Raw genomic sequence first — 18,868 nt, forward strand, 5'->3', positions numbered from 1 at the left:
TGTTCTAGTCAAGGACTGTGAGATCTTAAGCAAGTTACTTACCTTTCTGTGGGACTCAGATTTCCATCTGTGAGATTGAAGAGTTTGGGATGATCCACTGAGTGCTCCTCTTTGGAGAACAGATGGAGAGTTAATATCCACTGGAGTTCACACTAAATCATTCCTTATTATTATTATTATTTTGTCTCTTTTTGGTGCACAGAGGAAAGGTTCAGGTGCTCCCAGGAGACTAAGGAAGGATTCCTCTCTCGCATTGGGAAAAGTGGTTGGTGGCCTTGGTTGCCTCACCTGGTTCTCAGACTGATGTCAAGACCGGAAGAAAAGCTACTGAGCTGGGAGTTTTCAGTCTCGGCTGCAAGAGACCTAGACTCAGAGGAGGTCACCATGCGTGGATCCAAACTTTGCCACAGGAAATCCAAGACTCCCGGAAGTCAACTCTGAAATCTTTCCTTACACATCTCAATCTTTTTCTCTCTGTCCAGATGCGAGTTCACTCCAGTTTAGTGGCCTAGAACTTGGCTTTTGAGCACAAACTGTGTTTTTAAGTTCTTCAGGATTTTTGGTCCAGGCCACCCCGTCAAGATGTGTCTGGCACACCTTCCCAGGGAAGAGGGAATCTAATTCCTCATGGGGTGTAGAGTCTGTCCATCCAAGATGATAGTCCTCTGGCAACTGTGGAAAGCGGATTCAGTGATGGTGACAATGAAAGGTGCTGACATCCCCCTTGGCTGCTAACATCTGGTTCTGGAGCGACGGGATGTGAATGATGACAAACTTAATCACTTACAGTCTTGGAGATGGTCAAGGTGTCATGACTTTGCAACAGATGGTTCTCTCTCTCCTGCCAGTCTTGGGGGAAGTGCATCCAGTCCTCAGCAAGGGCTCCCCAGGTGCTTCCAGGGCAGGTTCCTGCTGAGACTGATCCAGTGCTCAGGGTGGTGCCATCGACCAGCTCTCCTGGGCTGCCTTTGGCTTCCAGCACTAGCTCATGGTGTCACCAGAGACACGGCCCCATAGTGATCCCGTCTGTAAAGTGAGGGGGATGAATTAAATCAAGGCTGTGTTCTGAGGCACACTGACTGTTCCTCATAGCTGTCAGTGTACGCTGGGGTAGGCGATGGGGCTTCGGTCTTTCTATCAGGCACCTCCTCTCTAATCGCTTTTACATTCTAAACTTTTCTTCTAAGATTTCCTTTGAAGAAAGTGTCCTCCTTTAAAAAAATAAAAAAATAGTTTTATAAACCAATAGAATGAATGCAGTCATTTATTAAAACCAGCTATTTATTAAACACCAGCTATATGGCGGGCACCGCTGGCAGCCTTGGGGAGCCTGGCTCTTACAGCGGCTGTCAGTGCTCTGCTCCTCTCCTTCAGGTATCTCCCTTCCCTGGCCCACCAGCTGCTTCCCGTGGGCACCTATGACTCTGCCTCAGGGTTTTCTTGGGCTGCAGCAGCATGCTCCACCGGTGAGCAGGGCAGTCGGGGGACTGATTGATACCTGCAGGAGGAGCCTTCGATTCACAGATGAGAGTTGGTAGAAAATATCCCTCTGCGGGGGCAACTCTAGGGCATGTTCCCCACTTTTTCCCTGAGGTCCTCCCTGGGAATGCAACTCAGTTGTTCATTAACACGTCCAGTCTTGGCTGCCTTCCCTCCCATCTTACTTCCTTAACCCCCTAAGGGTGCTTCCTGGGACGCCTCCCGGCTGAATGAACCACTTGCCCTTGAGGTCTTGGGTCTGGGGCTGCTCTGGGAAGCGGGGAATTCCAACCTGGCCTTGGGGAGCTTACAATTGTGTGTGTGTTTATTAGACGATGAGGAAAGTCCCTGTAGCTCTAGTCTGGTCAAGGAAGCAGAGCTAGGACCTGAAGCTGCCTTTGTTCAGGGCAGGCCCCAGTCAGTCTTTTAACGAACCTCCTGATTACGCTGCCAAATATTTACTGAGCGCCAACTGTGAGCCAGTCCTGCACTAGACGCTGGGACAGGGAACCAAACATCGGGTGGGAAGATGGACCTTTAAGAGACCCTCCTTTAAGATCCTCTGAATTTTCTTAATTTAGGGAAATAAAAGATACTCTTAGCCTGGAAAGAGCAGGAAAGACTTATGAAACCAGTTTGAGAATAAAAGCAAAGCAACAGGAGATGAAGTTTCTTGGGCTGGATTACAGTTCACAGGTACAAGATAGGTGTAACAATATTAATATTAAATATATATATGCATGTGTACACACACACACACACACACACACACACACACACACACACACACAGTAATTCCTAAAGCTGGAGAATAAGTGTACTAGTAGCAAATGGGTAGCTGCCTTAGCCTTTGGAGGCAGAGAAGAGTTTGGTTCCTTAAGCAGGCTGGTTTGCAGAGCATGTCTGGTTAGGGGCAGAGGGACCCACTCCAAGGGGCAGACCTCAGGAGTCAGGCAGTGTCGCATTACAAAGTGCGGTGTCGGCTGCAGAGTGGTTCGGTAGAACAGCCTGTTTTCTAGGTTCTTTCAGTATTTACAATTGAACCTTCACTGGGGGGAGGATCTAACCCCTTAACAGGGTCCATCCCCGAGGAGCGTTGCTTTCTACTGAGTTCCACGGGGTTATGGACCTTCATTACACATAGACCTTTGTGTTTGTCGCCTCCAGCAATCACCTCGGCTCAGGGCCCTAGATGATTAAGTTGTATGTTTCATCAGCCTGGGCAGGCATGCAAAGCTGTTACACGAGAAACTTTGCTAAATTGCAGGAGAACACGAAGGCTGTGTTGTCTGGCATTCAAACAATTGGTGTATTTGTTTGAATAAAACGGGTCAATTCTTTTGAAGGAAGCAAAGCCAGTGCGGCTGGTTGTTGTCTTGATGAAGACAAAATCACCGGCCGCTGGAGGAGGTCCTCATCTTCCACCAGGCGGCCCAACCATGCGCAGTCTCAGGCCCTCCATTATCACCCTTGGTTAACTTTTTTCCCTATCGCTTTTTATTTTTAATAAAATAAACTTCTGGATTCAACAGCTCAGACCCCAGTTGGCTGGAGAGGATCCTGTTCCTTCTCTTGGCTCCCCACCTCTCTTCTGTCATCGAGATTATGAGTTACCAAGTGGCCGGTTGCCGGGGTTGGGAGGGGCGGCTGGTGTGGGTGGACAGAGGTTCTGCAGCCTGTCTTTGTTTCCTCAGGTCCAAGTCCGAGCCCTAGCCCAGCTGCAGCTGTGCCTCTAGGCCAAGAGCTGTCCCCTTTCATTTCCCCACAGACCCAGAAAGAGGCTAAACAACATGGTTCCGGGAAGGGTAGGGTTCGTGTTCTAGTTCCTGTGTGAGACCTGGCATCTCCTGTGGGTATGGACAGTCCCCTCGCAGAGCTCAACTTGGTTTAATCCAGTTCCTGCAGCCTTCGGAGGCCAGATCCAAATACCAGGTCCAGGCTTCCTCACCACCTGGCTCCAACTTAGTCCAACCCGTCATCTGGCAGACAGTGAAAAGGCATCTCCCTCCAGGCTGGTGGCATGGTGAGGACCAGAAGCTGGCTCTTCTGCATCGGTCCAGAAACAGGAGGCATAACTTCTAAGGGGATTGGGTTCTAAAGGCAGCACGCAGGCGAAAAACTGGGTGTGGTCAAAATCTCCCTTCAACATCCCTCAGAAGGACTTGCCCTTGGTGGAGGGAGCAGGAGTCAATCACAGCCATTTTCCACCCCATATTAGACCAGACCACTGCTGCTTCTTGGAGCCTCAGATGACATAGCTAAGTTACATTTAGGTGAAATGGACAAATGTGTCTAGAATCAATCTCTCTGTGTAGTAGTGATAATGCTGGTGGCCGTGAACTGACCTGACCATCAGAGCACATCTTCTATCTGACACTCACCTTGGGGGTCCATGGTCAGTGGTTAGAAAGACAGCTGGAACCACCTACACTATTGGATTATTTCTCTCTCTGGTTGTTTTGCTCCCTTGCTTGTTGGAACATATCTAGCTGAATCTCCATAAGCTGCATGTGGCCATAGGGTCTACAAGTCCACTGTGTACCGTGTTTAAGAGCAAGAGCTTTAGAGTCAGACTGATGTGACTAATTTTGGCTTTGCCCTTTGGTTGTGACCTTGTACTATTTACTTAGAATCTCTGTACTTCTTTCCTCATCTGTAAAATGGGACTAATAATGCTCACCACATAGGATTTTTGAGACATTCAAATGAGGAAACATATGCAAAGTGCTTGGCACAGGGCTTGGTTCAGATTCTCAACAGCTGCCAGCTCTGAGGATGCACATGAGGACAGGAAGATGATAACTTAATGGCGTTCCTGGGGGCTACACACTATATATGTATGTGTATGTGTATGTAGATGCATATGCATGTGCATATGTATATGTATACATATCTAGAACTCTTTCAATTTGAGGTTTTACGCATTCTCTTTTCTCCCTCCCTCCTTATTGCCTCATTCTCTTTTAATTTGGCTTGGTTTGCTCTTCCACCAGTTTGAAAATAAAAGCCACAGCAAAGCAACAGGAGGAGAAGCTTCTTGGGTTATACTGCAGATCACAGGCATGAGGTATTTACATCTAAGGGAGATTCCCCATCTCTCTGGACCTGAGATAATGTCTTTTCAGCCTGTATCTCAAAGGAGAAGGAACACATTGGACTGAGTGTAACTTTGATCTGATTAAAGACAGAACAGTTGCATTGGGAATATTAATTATCTAATAATTAATAATTTAGACTAATTATTAAGCTTAACAAATGTTTGGACATGTAAAAGACAGTCTTGTGTCTGTTTTGTATTCATGAGGTCTCCCTGGACAAGTCGCTTCTTTCTAGGTCTCGGCTTCTCTTTTTTGTGCAATGAAGAGGTTGAATTACTAGTGAAAACTTTCCATCAAGCAAAATCCTACGCTGAACTCCAATATAAAAATCAGATAAAAATGGATTCATTGAAGAGCTCATGGGTGACCTAGAGCTTTTCTAATTTTGGGTCCTCTTTGTCTCTCAAAAGAGCTTCTTGTGAACTTTCAAGACACCCTCCGGCTCCAAAAAAAAAAAATCCCCTCATCCTCAATAGTCTTAATTAATTGGTGCTTACAGCTTTCACAGTCTAGAATCCTCCAGATCGCAGTGAGAAAGGGACTAGATCTAAGATGGAATTCCAAAGTGGCTGTAGAGGTAGACATGCTATCTACAATTTTGGGACTGCTTTCTCTGAGAGAAGGACTGTACTTAACATCTTGCAAAGGTCATCTCCTTCGATCCTAACAACCTCTTTCAAAAGCAGCTACTATTATTATTCCCACATGACAGATGGAGAAACTAAGACTCGGAGAGGTTAAGCAAGTGGTCCAAGGTGACAGAGCTAGGATGAACCAGATGTGTCTCCAGAGATCATGTTCTCGACCATTTATCTAGTGTCCAGCAGTTGGGGTCAGGGATTGATACTCAGCAGCCTTAAGAATGGCTGCTCTCTTTTATTACCTCAGTCACTACTTAAAATCACTACTTAAAATCACAGTTACTGTAATTGTATAGAAGTGGTTGCCAGATGTAATTTTTGTTAATGGATCTGTGTAAACTTGCATGTTATGAACATAAATAATTCATACCCTGAATGAGCTTGTTTGTTGGAGTGCCCTCTTCATTACCACTGAGACCCTGGAAGACTTGTTACACACGTGCCCTTGGAGGCGGACTGTAGGATGAATTTCGTCGATGACCCAGTCATCCTTGGGTTGGATGGAGAAAGTTGCTTTCTCTTTTGGCTGCCGTCTTAGCTTTCTCCAGTCACTGGCCAAGTTCAGGAGCTCCGCCCCATTCAGTCATCCAATCAGCTTGGAGTTAAACTGCTGGCTGGCCAGGCACCTGTTAATCAGGATGACTCAAGCTAAGGGCTAAGCCAACAACTGTCTTGACACGTTAAATGATGCAGACAGCCCAAGAAGCATGTTGGCTCTGTGCTGTCCTTCTGACTCATCATCTGCTACGTGATTTGACTCTCTTGTCCCCCTCTTTGACTTCTGGGATGTTTTTCAGTTTACAGAGCATTTTAAAATCCATTATCTCATTTGATTCCCAAGTCACCTCTAGGAGCTAAATAATACTGGCCCCAGTTTCCAGATGTAGAAACCAGGGCCCAATGGGGTTCCATGACTTGCTCCAAATCTCGTGGCTACTAATTAGCGGAGCAATGACTCAAATCCAAGCTTTCTGTCTCCAAACGATATATCCCAACTTTGACTCAGGCTATGGGATTTAAAATTCTCTCCCTTTCTTTTCTCCCTAAATTTGACCTCTGATGTCTTAAGCTTCAGTCTTTTCAACTCTGTTCCATCAGAGTGGTTGGTAACATCTGCTTCAGATCCTGGTTATTATTCCTTATTGACAACATAGTGACTCCGTTTGTCTTCTGGTTCATTCCTTCATTTTGTCATCTAGTTGCAAACATTTGTTAAGCTCCCACTGTGTACCAGGCATGGTGGTCAGGGTTGAGGCCACGAGGAAGAACAGGAGACCATCCCGACCTCTCTGGCATGTTGGATGCCATTGACTAGGTTCTTCTATCTTCCTTCATTGCCTCCTCCATCCACACCCTAAATGTTGGTCTAAACCGAACACCACCACTACCAACAAGACCAGGAGAAAGGCTGAAGCCGACACGCAGATCTAGAGCACTGGAGAGGGTCTGGCCAGAGTGTGGCCTAGGGAATCATTGCTCACGCTTTGTGCCTGGGGTTCAGAAAGGAATGAGACTGCCTGGGGAGAGGGTGCGAAGCAGAGGCACCCAAAGGCGGGATCTACTGCTCAGTTGCTTGTGTTGAGCTTACACTGAATTTTGGGGGGGAAAAAAACAAATCGGTAATTGACATTTAAAAATCGGAAAAAATTTACATAAAATCTAGGTTCCTGGCTTCTTTTTATTGATAGAAAGATCTGGCAATACCGGGCCTATATTATAAGGCAACAAATGACTGTAGCCAAGTTGTTGCTGCTCCTGTAGAGAGGCTCAGATGCTGCAGGTCCCCACAGTCCCTAGAGGGCCTGTGCCTCTCATTTGCATGAGAACCTTTGAACTGGAGACACATTCATTGGATAATGTACTCCCACGAAGATCCCTTCTTGTAATTTCACCTCAAACTCTTGCTCATTGCTCCAGATCGTATTCGTTAGATGTGGGTTTGATCTTCCTGAAGGGCAGGAAGGACCTCTTCGGAGGTGAGCACTGGTACATTGCTTACTGCAGCGGGTGTGAGTGGTTTACTCCTGCTAGTAGAACGAAACCTGCTCACTGGGCTCTGAGCATTTGCGAGTAATCAGTGACAAAGATAGCTAGAAGTGAAAAGAGCCTCCAGCCCTGCCTACAGAAGAGAAAGGATAAATTGTGCTGAGAGTCCACTGTTCAGTTTTGGAGCCAGTTCCCGCTCAGACTGGCGCTAGGGAGCAATTGGTTTTTTGCTCTCCAATGGCTACTGGACTGATCTTCGCCCACGCAATGTAACCTCGTTATCCTGCGGTCACAATGGACCACTTACATTTCCCCTTTGTTCTACAACGAGACAGATACCCGCTTGCCTGCCCTTTCTGCTTTTATAAAAATGTTATTACAGTATTTTCTACTTCAGCCTGAATATGTTTTTATGAGGAAAAAAATTAAGAATTCAAAGGCATATCTTGCTCATGATCCAATGAAAACAGTATCCTGGGTTCTAAGTTGTTTTTATGTCCTGCCTGAATTTTTTGAAAACCCTGAAAATGATTGTTTCCTTTTTTTTTTTTTTTAAAGCAAAGTGGTTCATTGGCTGAGGCCTTCCATAATAACAGCACCAGTTCTAGGGCTTCAAGGGGAGTGGACACTCACTTCAAGGATGCCTTTTAATTTGTCCTTTCTTAAGACACTACAAACTTAGTGACCTGAATATACTATGTTGGGTAAATCATGGGGCTGGCAGTTAGGGTTCTAGATTCTGGACTTACTCTGCTGCTAGCTTGCTGTGTGACCTCATGGAAGTCACTTTCCCTCTCTGGGGTTCAGGCCTTGACCTGTACAATGAATCGATTCAATTGGATCAGGCTTCTCAAAATTTAGTCGTTCAGTGATTTTCTCACAATCTCATATTATCCGATTTATTGTTAATATACTATTTTCTGCTGGAGTTTAAGTACGTCTCTTTTACAAATACATTTTATATTGCTATTAAAAATAGAAGACAGATACGGTGTCCCCCACGTAGACTAGAACCTTAAACATAAGCACAGTGAGAGAAAGCAATCATAGTTGAGTCAGATTCTGTCGGTTGCGAGATGGTAGCTCTTATGGGATGAGTGCTCTGTCCTGAGCCTGCTTCCTACAGAGTTCAATCCCCATGGTAACTCTGTGACAAGGGGACTCTTATTATCCCCATTTTGCAGATGAAGAAACTGAGTCACAAAGAGGTTGATTCACTTGCCCCAAAGTCAGTGGGTGCCTTAGCTGGGACTCTAACGCGAGCGTGCTGTGCTGAGCTGCCCATTGGTGTGGGCCAGCTCTCTCTTTGTTACAAAGGGAGATTGGCTTGTATTGGAGGGTGTTAAAGACACACTCGCTTTCAAGGAGACTTTCTAGTGGATGTAGTCGGAAGCATAGAAGAGAATCAAAAGAGGACCATTCACTCACCAAGCGATTCAGTACCCTCTGCTCCTTAACTCGTCCTGTGTATCTGCTGTCTCCAACGTCCAGCTGACTGAAAAAAGTTCTATTCCATGATTGCCTTGCTTTGTACCCAAACCCTTCCTTATCTTACTCATTCTCTATGGTGAACAGTACATTTTGCTCTAGTTATTTTTCTTAAACTAAATTGTAGAAGGAAGGCACAAAACGGAATTTTTTTTTCACATGGGGTGCTCCCTTCCATTAGGAACACAAGGAGAGTCTGAGACTGGCTGCAATCCACTGAGTTCCCATAATGTCACCATAATGACGTGGAGTATCTTTTCATGGCAGTTAACAAATCCTGGAGGTCAGTGTGGCTCCTGGGCAACTGTCATTCACATCACTCAACATCTCTGTCTTTCATCCTGGGTTCCTGGGGGAGTCAGGGTGGTGGCTGGTGACAGCAGGTAGGTGGAGAGGGCGGGGTGTGGGAGGCAGGGAGGGCTGGAGACGGTCGCCTCAGGACTGTCTCTGGAGGAGTGTGGCGCCGAGTCGGACTGCAAGGCTGACTCATAGCGGGCCCGGGGCCAGAGTCAGAAAGAGTTGATCCAAACATTTGTGCAAACTGCTTCCCTTATGTGCGATAAAGGGCCCCCATAACTGTGACACATTCCCCATTTTCTAAGAGAGACAGTGTTGAGTGCGGCTGGCAGGTGCGATGGCCTGGAACTTTCTGCCAGAAGTATAATCATTCACACCTCCCAGCCCTCACACCCTGAGTGGCTTCTCCTGGCATTTGAAGAAGGGGGTCAGGTAGCTGCGAGCTGAAGTCACAGTACAGGGGTGGCACATGCTTACTTTTGCCTTAATGGTCAGACCAAGAACAGTCACGGGGCCCATGTTGTGACTAGGCACTGGGCTATGTGCTCAATATGCACGGTCACCTTTAATCCTCTCAACAAGTCTACAGGGTTGGTGCCATGATTATGTCTATGCTACAGATGAGAAAAATTGAGCCTTGGAGTAGTGAAGTAACTAGTGAGTGGTAAAGTCAGGATTTGAAACCAAGTAGTCTGGCTTCCGAGCCAAAGGTATTAAGCCCTGTGATATGTGAAAGGAAGGGTTTATTGGACCCATCTGTGCAGCTCAAGGATGGAAGGAGGAAGAACATCAGGTGGGACAGGAACCAGGACAGATGGGATTATTCCTTTAGACCACTGCTATTGTGTGACTCAGCTCTAACCAGCCTTCAGCAGTTGATGATCTATCTATCAATAGCTGCTTTTCTGCTGTGTGGTTGGGAGGGCAGATGATCATAGAATGTGCTGTTTTATTGCTCTCTGCTCTAGACTCAGCTCTCAAGTTGGAGGTATAAGGACTCTGTGCTGTGTGTACTTGGGTAAATAATTTAACCTCTCTGGTCTTAGTTTTCTTATCTGTAAAACAGGGGCAAAAATAGGAATGTTATGGGAGATTAAATGGATAAATTTTGCCAAGTGTTTAGAACAGTGTTGGACACTGAGCAAGCACCATAGAGTGACTGTCACTAAAGGAAAGGCAGCTGATCAGACCCTGACAGATATGGATCCCAAACACTCCCTCAGGGTCCCATCTCTCTCCTTAGATGAAGGAATGTGACCACTTTGTCTACATGGTCTTCTAGTGAACCTTGCTAGATGAAGTGTGGTCCATGGACCAGCACCAGCATCACCCATGAGCTTGTTAGAAATACAGAATGTCAGGCCTCCTGAATCAGATTCTGTACTACTGAGATCCCCAACTGATTTGCAGAGACAGTAAGAGCCATTAAAAGCAAAGAAAAAGCAAAGAAAATAAATCTAGAATCTCCTTCTGTTTGTTGGAGATTCAGTCCAAAACATGCACTTTTGGTTTCCTAAGCTAAAACCTTCAGCAGAATAATAGTTTATACGTCAGTGGCATTTCGTAATTTGACTAAAGGGTCTTCATAACCAGCCTTTGCTTGCTCTGTAGTACCATCTTATGAGATATACAGAGCAGCCAATGTTCTTTCCATTTTCCAGATGTGAAAACGTAAGCTCAAAGCCTTAAGTGATCTTCCAGAGTTACCTGGCTACGAATGTCAGAGCCCAGATCTTCTGATATCCTAATTCAAGGCTCACTGCAGTTTCCACACTGTTCATCAATGATGATTCTTTCTCCATCTTGGCTACCTACACACATCCTGTTACCAAGTCCCATGACTTTGTTCCATCAAAATGACTTGGATTCAGCTTATTGTTATAATTTCCCTGGTTCTAGACTCAGCTAAGCACTTGTGATGATGATGATGATGACTGATGATGATGATAATGATGATGATGATAATAATAGTTACTGCATATTGAGATTTATTCTGCTAAGATATTTCCTTGTATTGCTCAACTCTTCTAATCCTCCCAACCATCCTGAGATAGGCACCATTATTATCACTGTCTTATCACAGATGAAGAAACTGGGACTCCAAGTGAGAATGTTGTCCAAGATTGAACGAGAGCAAGCAGTGGAGCTGGGATTTGAATGTGGCATGCTGGTCATGCCTCAGTTTCTGCCCTAGCTTCTGAGCCAGTCTGTCCATCATGGAGGAATCCTCAAGTCTTCATAGCTTGGGCTCTGTCTTCCTTCCCCTTCCCCTTCCTTCCCCAGGAAGCATTCTCTCGAATAGCGCGTTCCAGTGAAACTCTCTTCTTTTTGCATTTCACAGTGCTCAGAAATATCCATCATACTTTATTGTAAATTACTCATTTACTTTTGTATGGTTCTCGTGAGAGTATAAACTCCTTGGAGGCCATATCTTCTTGGTCACAGTTGTTGTCCCGGCACAGTGACCAGCATAGAGCAGGTACTCAGTAAATGTTTATTGAATGAACATTGCTCATTGAATGAGTTTGGTTTCTTCACCTAGGCTGTGAACCTATGAGGAGAGTGTCTTTTGTATCCCTACAGCACACAAAACGTTCTGGAACTGTGTCAATCATTAATATTTATTGATACAAAGCCATGTATTCCCTCCGTTATTCATTCACTCAACGAGCATTCATTGAGGGCTGACACAGCCATTGGTACTTACTCCTCTGGGGTTCTTATCTTTGTTGAGGACAAGGTGAGGTGAGGCCCTTACCCTTACAATCACCTCACTTATCACCACTAGAATCCGGGTAGAGATTCCCGGCCAAGGAAGGCCTGTGGTAAGGAGATATTCTACCCCAGTTGATATCTTGGACTGAACTCGAGGTCTCATGTGATCAGTGGCTCCACTGGCCACAGCCTGAGTCTGGGCTCATATGCCAGGCAGGGAATTGTAGAAGCCAGAGCCTGTCTCCTTCCCAGCCCCTTGGCAGAAACAAATGCTGATGAACTATAGTAGGAATTTCTGCCTTTGAAACATGAGCCAACTGAGTGGCTGCTTCAGGTCAGCTAAGAAAAATGTCATCCCAGGCTCCTGTGGTGCACCCAAGAGTTGGCGCCAGAGTAGGAGCTGGGCAGATCTTCCTAGGAGGGCTGGGAGCTGCCAGAGATAAGAGCTGAACTCAGGTGAAAGCTTTCCAAATGGGGATGCTTAGGCTTGAGAGTGTGCGACTAACTCTTAATCTGTAAGCATGGTCTCACAGTCCACCCCTTGGCATGTCTTCTAGTTGCTGAGAGGCCACAACCTACTCAAAAGAATCTCCCCATTTATGCAATTTGGGTGAGTGGGGCCCCCTTTTCTGTTCCATGGGGAGAGAAGATCCTTCTGGTTGATTAGTTGTAATGGAGCTGCCCTCTGGTTGGTTCTGTCTCACAGTCCAATACTGGTAGGGCTAGTTCCACCCCCCCCCCCCCCCCCCCCCCCCACCCTTTGTAAGAGTCCTCTCCTTGAGTCCTGCCATTCTTATCTTCTCCAGATTAAACTCACCTGAATTCCCTTGGAGGTATAAGTAGTTCTACCATGAAGGTCTCAGAAGAGTGCCTTCAAGCAGTATAGGGAGGATGTGGGGTGGGGGCTGTGACTATGAGGAGGGGGAAGAATCCCCTAGTGTAGGCTTTCGGGAGATGTCCCACCAGATGCTTCAACTCCTGCCTCTCAATATTTTTAGTACCCCCAAGTCCCTCTTCAAATTCCTCTCTTTCCTCAGATCCTCACCCCCCACTCCCTTGGGAGACACCCCTCCCCACAGAAGGTCTGAGCCCTAGTAATCAGAACCTTCCTGCAAATGACAGCTGGCTGCAGCTCAGGCAGGAAGTGGGGGCGTGTAAGGCATCAAAGTGACTTGTGAGGCAAGATGATTTATTGGAATATTAATTTGTTTTTGAGCTTCCTCAGTTCTCTTCTTCCTCCCCATTTTAAGCAAGCAGTTTGGCCCTTTTGGGCTTCTTACCTCAGGGATTCCTGTCGACAGAAGCAGCCTGCAGCCTGCAGCCCACAGCTCGTCTGCATCTTCTGAAGAGATACTATTAGGTGTCCTTGGGAGAGGAGAAAGGACAGGCTATGAGCAAGTCTCCTCTGGAACAAAAGGGAAGAGAGCTCTGGGGCAGGGGCAGCCTGGGTGGTGAGGAGGGGATGCATCTCCTAGGTACATTCCCAAAGAGCGGTGCTTTCTGCTCTGTGTGGCAGTCCTGTGGCAGCTCCCTAAGGAGATACGGAGACCTTGTGGGGATGGCTGCTTGGTGCCCCTGGGCAGGCAGGACCTGAGACGAGGGGCCTGGGTCACGTGGAGTTCTGTGCCCCACGCAGGGCATGGGGAATAAGTAGAGATGTCATGCTTTAGGGTCACTATAGGGGTGGTTTCCATGTTAGGCTGGAGGATACACATCCTTTTCCTGTTTCTGGAGCATCACATCAATGTACTTGTTCTTATTCATGCCTGGGAGGGGATAGGAACCCTCCAATGAAGACTTTATCCCTCCCTTTCCAGTCTGGCAGATTGAGGGCTCAGAGTAGGGAACAAACTGATTTTAAAAATAAAGAAGACGATATTCCTATCAAGCTTGCATTGAAGGCCCGCAACTTGTGCTTGCCTTCTTGATGCCAGGGCACAGACTCATCTTTTCCTTTGACAATATTTTCTTTACATCTTGCACCCAGCCTCTGTTCTTTGGCATTTCCACTTATTCATTCATTTCATAAATATTAATTGAGGAGTCTGCTCTTTGTTAGGTACCAGGTTAAGTGTGGAGGATACAATAATGTACAAAACCAGCCTCTGCCCCCATGGACTTCACGGTCTCCCTGGGAGACATATTCATCATGTAATTCTACACATATTTAATATGCACACATTTACCTGGATAGAGGCTTACAGAGAAATAGATGCTGCTGTAAGGCTGAGCTGATGTAGTCTGGAGTGGGGTTGGAAGTAAAGAGGGTGTCAGGAAAAACAGGAAGTCATGTTCAAGTTGAGCTTTCAAGACTAGATGAGGCGCGTGTGTGTGTGTACGTGCTTGTGCCAGTGTGAACATGCATGCGTGCATCTGTGTACATGTATGTGCACGTATGTAGGTATTTCAATAAGAGGGAAGAGCATTCTAGAAGGTCCTGAGTGGTGAGGGAAGGAACCCAGTGCCTTTGAGGAACTGAAAGAAACTTGTATGGCTGCCAGAGGTGAGGCCAGAAAGGCAGTGAGGAGCTAGGTCACCTAAGGCCTCAGAGATCAGGTTGGGCATTTTGGCCTTTGTCTCGAGTAACGGGAGGCCATTGAAGGTTTTTAAGCCTGGAGGTAACAGGATCTTATTCACATTTTGAAAAGACGCCTCTGACTATTGTGCTCAGCAAGGATGATAAGAAGGCAAGAACCAAAGTGGGGAGGCCAGGACTGTGTCAGGCAGTAGATCTGACTGGAATCGTTGGGGAAGGAAGATGTTCGAAACATGAGTCAGTGAAAAACAAAACCAAAAGAATAAAAGAATATGCATAGATATGTATATACATTCACACTATAGAAGGTGGTACAGGCATAACTGTTTTCCAGCCCTTTGCTATTACGGACTTCATTATAGAATAGAAAACATCCTGGACTGCGGACCCACAAGCTTGGGCCACTGCTCTAGTTACTGACTTTGGGCTTTTCTGTGCCTCAGTTTTCTCACCTATAAAATGCGGGCATGGGGTCAGATGCACTCTAGACATGAATTCCTTCTACTGGACTCTTGTAACTCTGGGCAGAAAGAAGGTACAAAGTAAGGGAGGCAGCATACATTATGCAGGCAAGTTGTATAACCCCAGCTCTATTTCGACATTGCAGAGTTAGGGTGACATTCTAGAAGAACAGCAGCAGGACGGCAGAGAGTGAGAACATCTCACAGGGCAGCCTGACAGTAGGAGGAGTGGGCAGCTGTCTCTGTGCTGAGATTTATCGCCTGCCTGGACCAAAATAGCCCCATCCTCTGGCCTGCTCCAGGAAGCTCCTTCCTGGTAAATATGAAATCCACTTACCCAGGACTGGAGCTAGATCTACATCAGGCTATTCCCCTCCAGGATACCATGAGCCCAGACAAAGTAACTATACTGCTGGAAATGAAAGAAGGGGACCTGGGGAGGGAAGACTCAAGGCCTAGTCAGTTTTGAAAGGAAGAGCCTCTGCTTCTTATGACTGGCCTGACTGGGGGAGGTGTAAAGAGCAGAGTGGGCTGCTGTTCATATAAGGCTGTACCGTGGAACACAAGTTTGCAGGATGAAAATAGGTGGTCTTCGAAATGGGGATTCCATGGTCAAACAAACTGGGGAAACATCAGCTTAACCAAAGTGGAGCGGGCTTTTCTACCATAGGACTTGTAGAGCTTTATTAAGCTAACCTCATGAATCCCTGAGGAGGAGGAAAAAAGCACCCAGTATAGCTACCTTTTTAAAAAGACAACTTTCCAAGAGCAGTCTTCTCAAATCACACTATAGGAACAATAGACAAGGCTCTAGGTCTGATTGTGGGGAAGGGGGCCTGGGTCTGACTTCCACCTGAGCATCCCACACCTGCTACATTGATAGGTACACGGCAGGTACATGATGATTATTGAACGGAAAACTTCCAAACTAATTCTGCCTGTTTTAGGATGTGACTGGGGATACAGCTGGATTTTTAAATTCCCATATGTTATGGGCTGAATGTTTGTGTCTCTCCCAAATTCATATGTTGGAATCCCAATGTAATAGTATTAGGAGGTGGCTGGGGGGTCTTAGAGAGAGATGTTTCCGTAGAGCGGAAAGTTGGAAGCCTGGCTGAAGAGGCTGACAAAGATGATGCGTGGGGAGGGATTGAAGGTGGCAAGTAGAGACAACTCTTTTTCGAGGAAGATTGCTCTAAGAAAGACAGAAATGGAGGCGGTCGCTGGAGGGGTTGTGGGTGCCAAGGTGATAGGAGATGCTGCAGCGAGGCTGTAGGCCTAGGGAACGCTCCAATGAAGGACTGGCTCTTCGCACAGGAGAGCGTGGGAACAGAGATGTCCACAGTTCCTGAGTAGGAGAGAAGCAGTGGGGTTCCCTGAACATATGGAGGCGTCAGCCTTTGTTGGGTCATTGGTGGGGATTTGAGATTTGTGGCCCCAAAGCCTTGTCTATGTCTTGTTTTCAAGCCACAACGAACAGCTGGACATGGCAGAAAGTTGGATAGACGTGAATTCAGGGCTGGGGTTTTGCCAGGAGGCTCCGGCAGAGTGGGAGCACAGCGAGGAGATGCGGGTGTCTACAGGGAGCGACAACGGTGATCGCTGGGAGTGTAAGAAAGAAGGGAGGAGCCCGAGGTTTCGAACCAGGTGTTACCCCACATGAATGCAGCTCAGAGTCGTGCAGACGCCCTGAGGAGTCTCTGTGCCCCTGACTTTCCTCTGGCCCTTCTTACCCTAACTGCCCGCTTCCCCACCCCAAGTGCAGCAGCGTGCCTCAGTGACGGCAGGGACACTTGGTGCTGGTAAAAGAGGCAGACCATGGGCTCTATCGTCAGCTGAAACCAAACCTTTGGGGATGGGCCCAGTGTCTACATATGAAGCAAGGGGCCCAGACTCCCAGGGGGGTGAGAATCAATGGCTTTGGAACATCAAAGTACTTTTGAAAGGAACTTTCACTTAGTTCTCTGCCCTGGGTCATATTAGCTCCTTGGTTTGGAGAAACTGCCAGGACATTTTGATTCTTCTATCATTCTTCCTTCTGATTGACACTGCAACTCTCTTTTTTAAAAAAGTTCCCTCTCCTCCTGAATATCTACCACTGAGCAATGCCCTTCGAGTGGAAATTCCTGAAAGATGCTAATATTTTGTATCTGGAGGTCCCTGGGGTGTGGTGTGTTTGGCTAAGAAAGCATGAATAAACTCAAAGGACATATTCTTCTCTTCATAGAATTTTTTCCCCAACGGGAAAGCCATCTGTTTCTCTACCACCCCCCTCAGCCCCACAATATATGAAAGCTTGCGGCCCCTTCCTTTCAGCTGCGAACACATACGAAATGAAACAAGGGCTAGCTGGGAACAAATTTAAGTAGATTTGTTCCTCTTGTCAATGGGTCAGTGCCACTTGCTGTGAGAAACGCTGTCTTTGCTCCACTGGCATCAGGCTAACCTGGTCTGCTTTCAGTTCTTCTTCTTCTTCTTTTTTATTTTTTTTCAGATCAGGGCCTTTGCATACACCATCCCCGCTGTCTGCTAATCTCCCTCCTCCACCCCTATTTCACATCGCTGGTTCCTTTTCGTTCTTCTGGACTCTGTTTAAGCATCACTTCCTCAAAGAGGCTTCTCTGACTATCATGCCTGCTGTAGGTCTTCTGATCACTGGCCTCTCCTCCATTCCTTCTCTCAGCACCACTATTTTGTGATTTATTTACTCAGTCATCATCTATACCTCTGATAGATTGTAAGCAATAAGAAGGCAGGAGCTAGTTTGCTTTGTCTGTCATTTTGTCCCCAGTGCCTAGCACATTAGGGGTTTTTAATCTGTGGACTGACTGAATAATTTGATGATGCTCAAGACGGGGACTGGTGTGATTAAAATACATTTTGGTTCATACCCCTTCTGTACCAGTCGGGATTAGGTTAAGGAGCAGGTGACAGAATCAGATGACTTGTGCCTCTTTCCTGTTTCCCTCCAGGTGAGGCATGAGTAAGGAAAAAGGCAAGAGGCCAGGAGGGTTGCTCTGGGAAAGCTGAGGAGTGGGGAACAATGTAAAACCCCCTAAACTGCCTCATAAAGCCCACGCTCCTTGATGAAGCATCCAAGCACCTTTGCGATCTGCCTGGGACCTATGTTTCCAGCTTTATCTCCTCCTTCTTCACGTTCCCTCTGCTCCAACATTTCCTCGCCCCAGTGCCTTCGCTGGAGCTATTTCCCTATCTGAAGGGCCCTTCCTTTTTATCTCTGCATGTTGGACTCCAACCCCTTCAGAGCCCAGAGCCAATGCCATCTTCTCCAGGAAGTCTCCATTAGCTCCATCACACCAAATTCATCTCTCTTTGCTCTATATTCCTATGGCATCTTGTTTATGCCACTTATACTGTTTTCTCATTATTTACACGTGAATCTGTGGCAGACACTGCTAGTTGCCTAGTAGACAGACAATAAGAGGGAGGACTGCACGAAAGGAGGGAGGAGAATTGGAGGCTGGAAGGGCAGGGAGGAGAGGAAGGCAGGGCTGCATCTGTTTGGAGCAGCCTGGTGGCTGCCCTCTTCAGACTTCTGGTCACCATCAGCCTCACCATGCCCTGCATCGCTTTCACTGAGGCCACTTCACATATTATATTGCTTGCTTGGCCCTTGTAGGTGTTTGGCCTTGTGGCTCATGTTCTATAGCCTCCCTGGGATGTGCCTGAGCCCACTTTGCCTGAAACACCTCAGAGAGAGAGAAATGCTCTCATATGGGCCAGCTCGTGGCCTTGAAACACCACCATTAGTCTTCCCATAACTTGCACTCAGTGGCCCTATTCCTATTTCTTGGGGTCACACAGATTACACTGACTATACTGTCTCTTGCACATGACAGTTCCTCTGACATGGATAGTCAGTTATCTCACCCTTGTTTCATCTCCTCTTAATGGTAAGCCCACAGTTACTTTTTTTTTTTTTATGAATGATGTTAATAATGTTATGACCGATTCTTAAATGCCAGCTGTGGGCATTTGTCAAATGAAGTAAGCCTGGGTCAGCAGAAGGAAATCAGAGTGTCAGAATTTTATGGGCATTTCAGAAATCGTTAGCCCAGGGAAATAGATAGCCTCATGTATTCATTGATAAGTGGACAGTGGCCGCTTAGAGGATGGTGCTGATTCTCAGGCTTTATCTGGGCTCCC

General features: G+C 46.6%; 1 long non-coding RNA gene across 2 annotated transcripts in view; it reads right to left on the reverse strand.

Annotated features, from left to right (window-relative positions):
- Positions 1–40: 40 nt before the first annotated feature.
- The window catches only part of LOC105289902, a 101,789-nt gene continuing 82,961 nt past the window's right edge, over positions 41–18,868 (reverse strand). Inside the window, exons 5-7 of one of the 2 annotated variants that reach the window (XR_002779520.1) lie at positions 12,985–13,069; positions 289–1,211; positions 41–109 (exon numbers count right to left, since the gene is read on the reverse strand). This is a non-coding gene — a long non-coding RNA (uncharacterized LOC105289902). Of the gene's footprint in view, positions 110–135; positions 1,212–12,984; positions 13,070–18,868 lie in introns of those variants that run through there. The other variant, XR_895705.2, reaches the window with a different exon arrangement.

The sequence above is a fragment of the Pteropus vampyrus genome, unplaced genomic scaffold (assembly GCF_000151845.1).
Source record: "Pteropus vampyrus isolate Shadow unplaced genomic scaffold, Pvam_2.0 Scaffold30, whole genome shotgun sequence".
NCBI classification, from domain to species: Eukaryota; Metazoa; Chordata; class Mammalia; order Chiroptera; family Pteropodidae; genus Pteropus; species Pteropus vampyrus.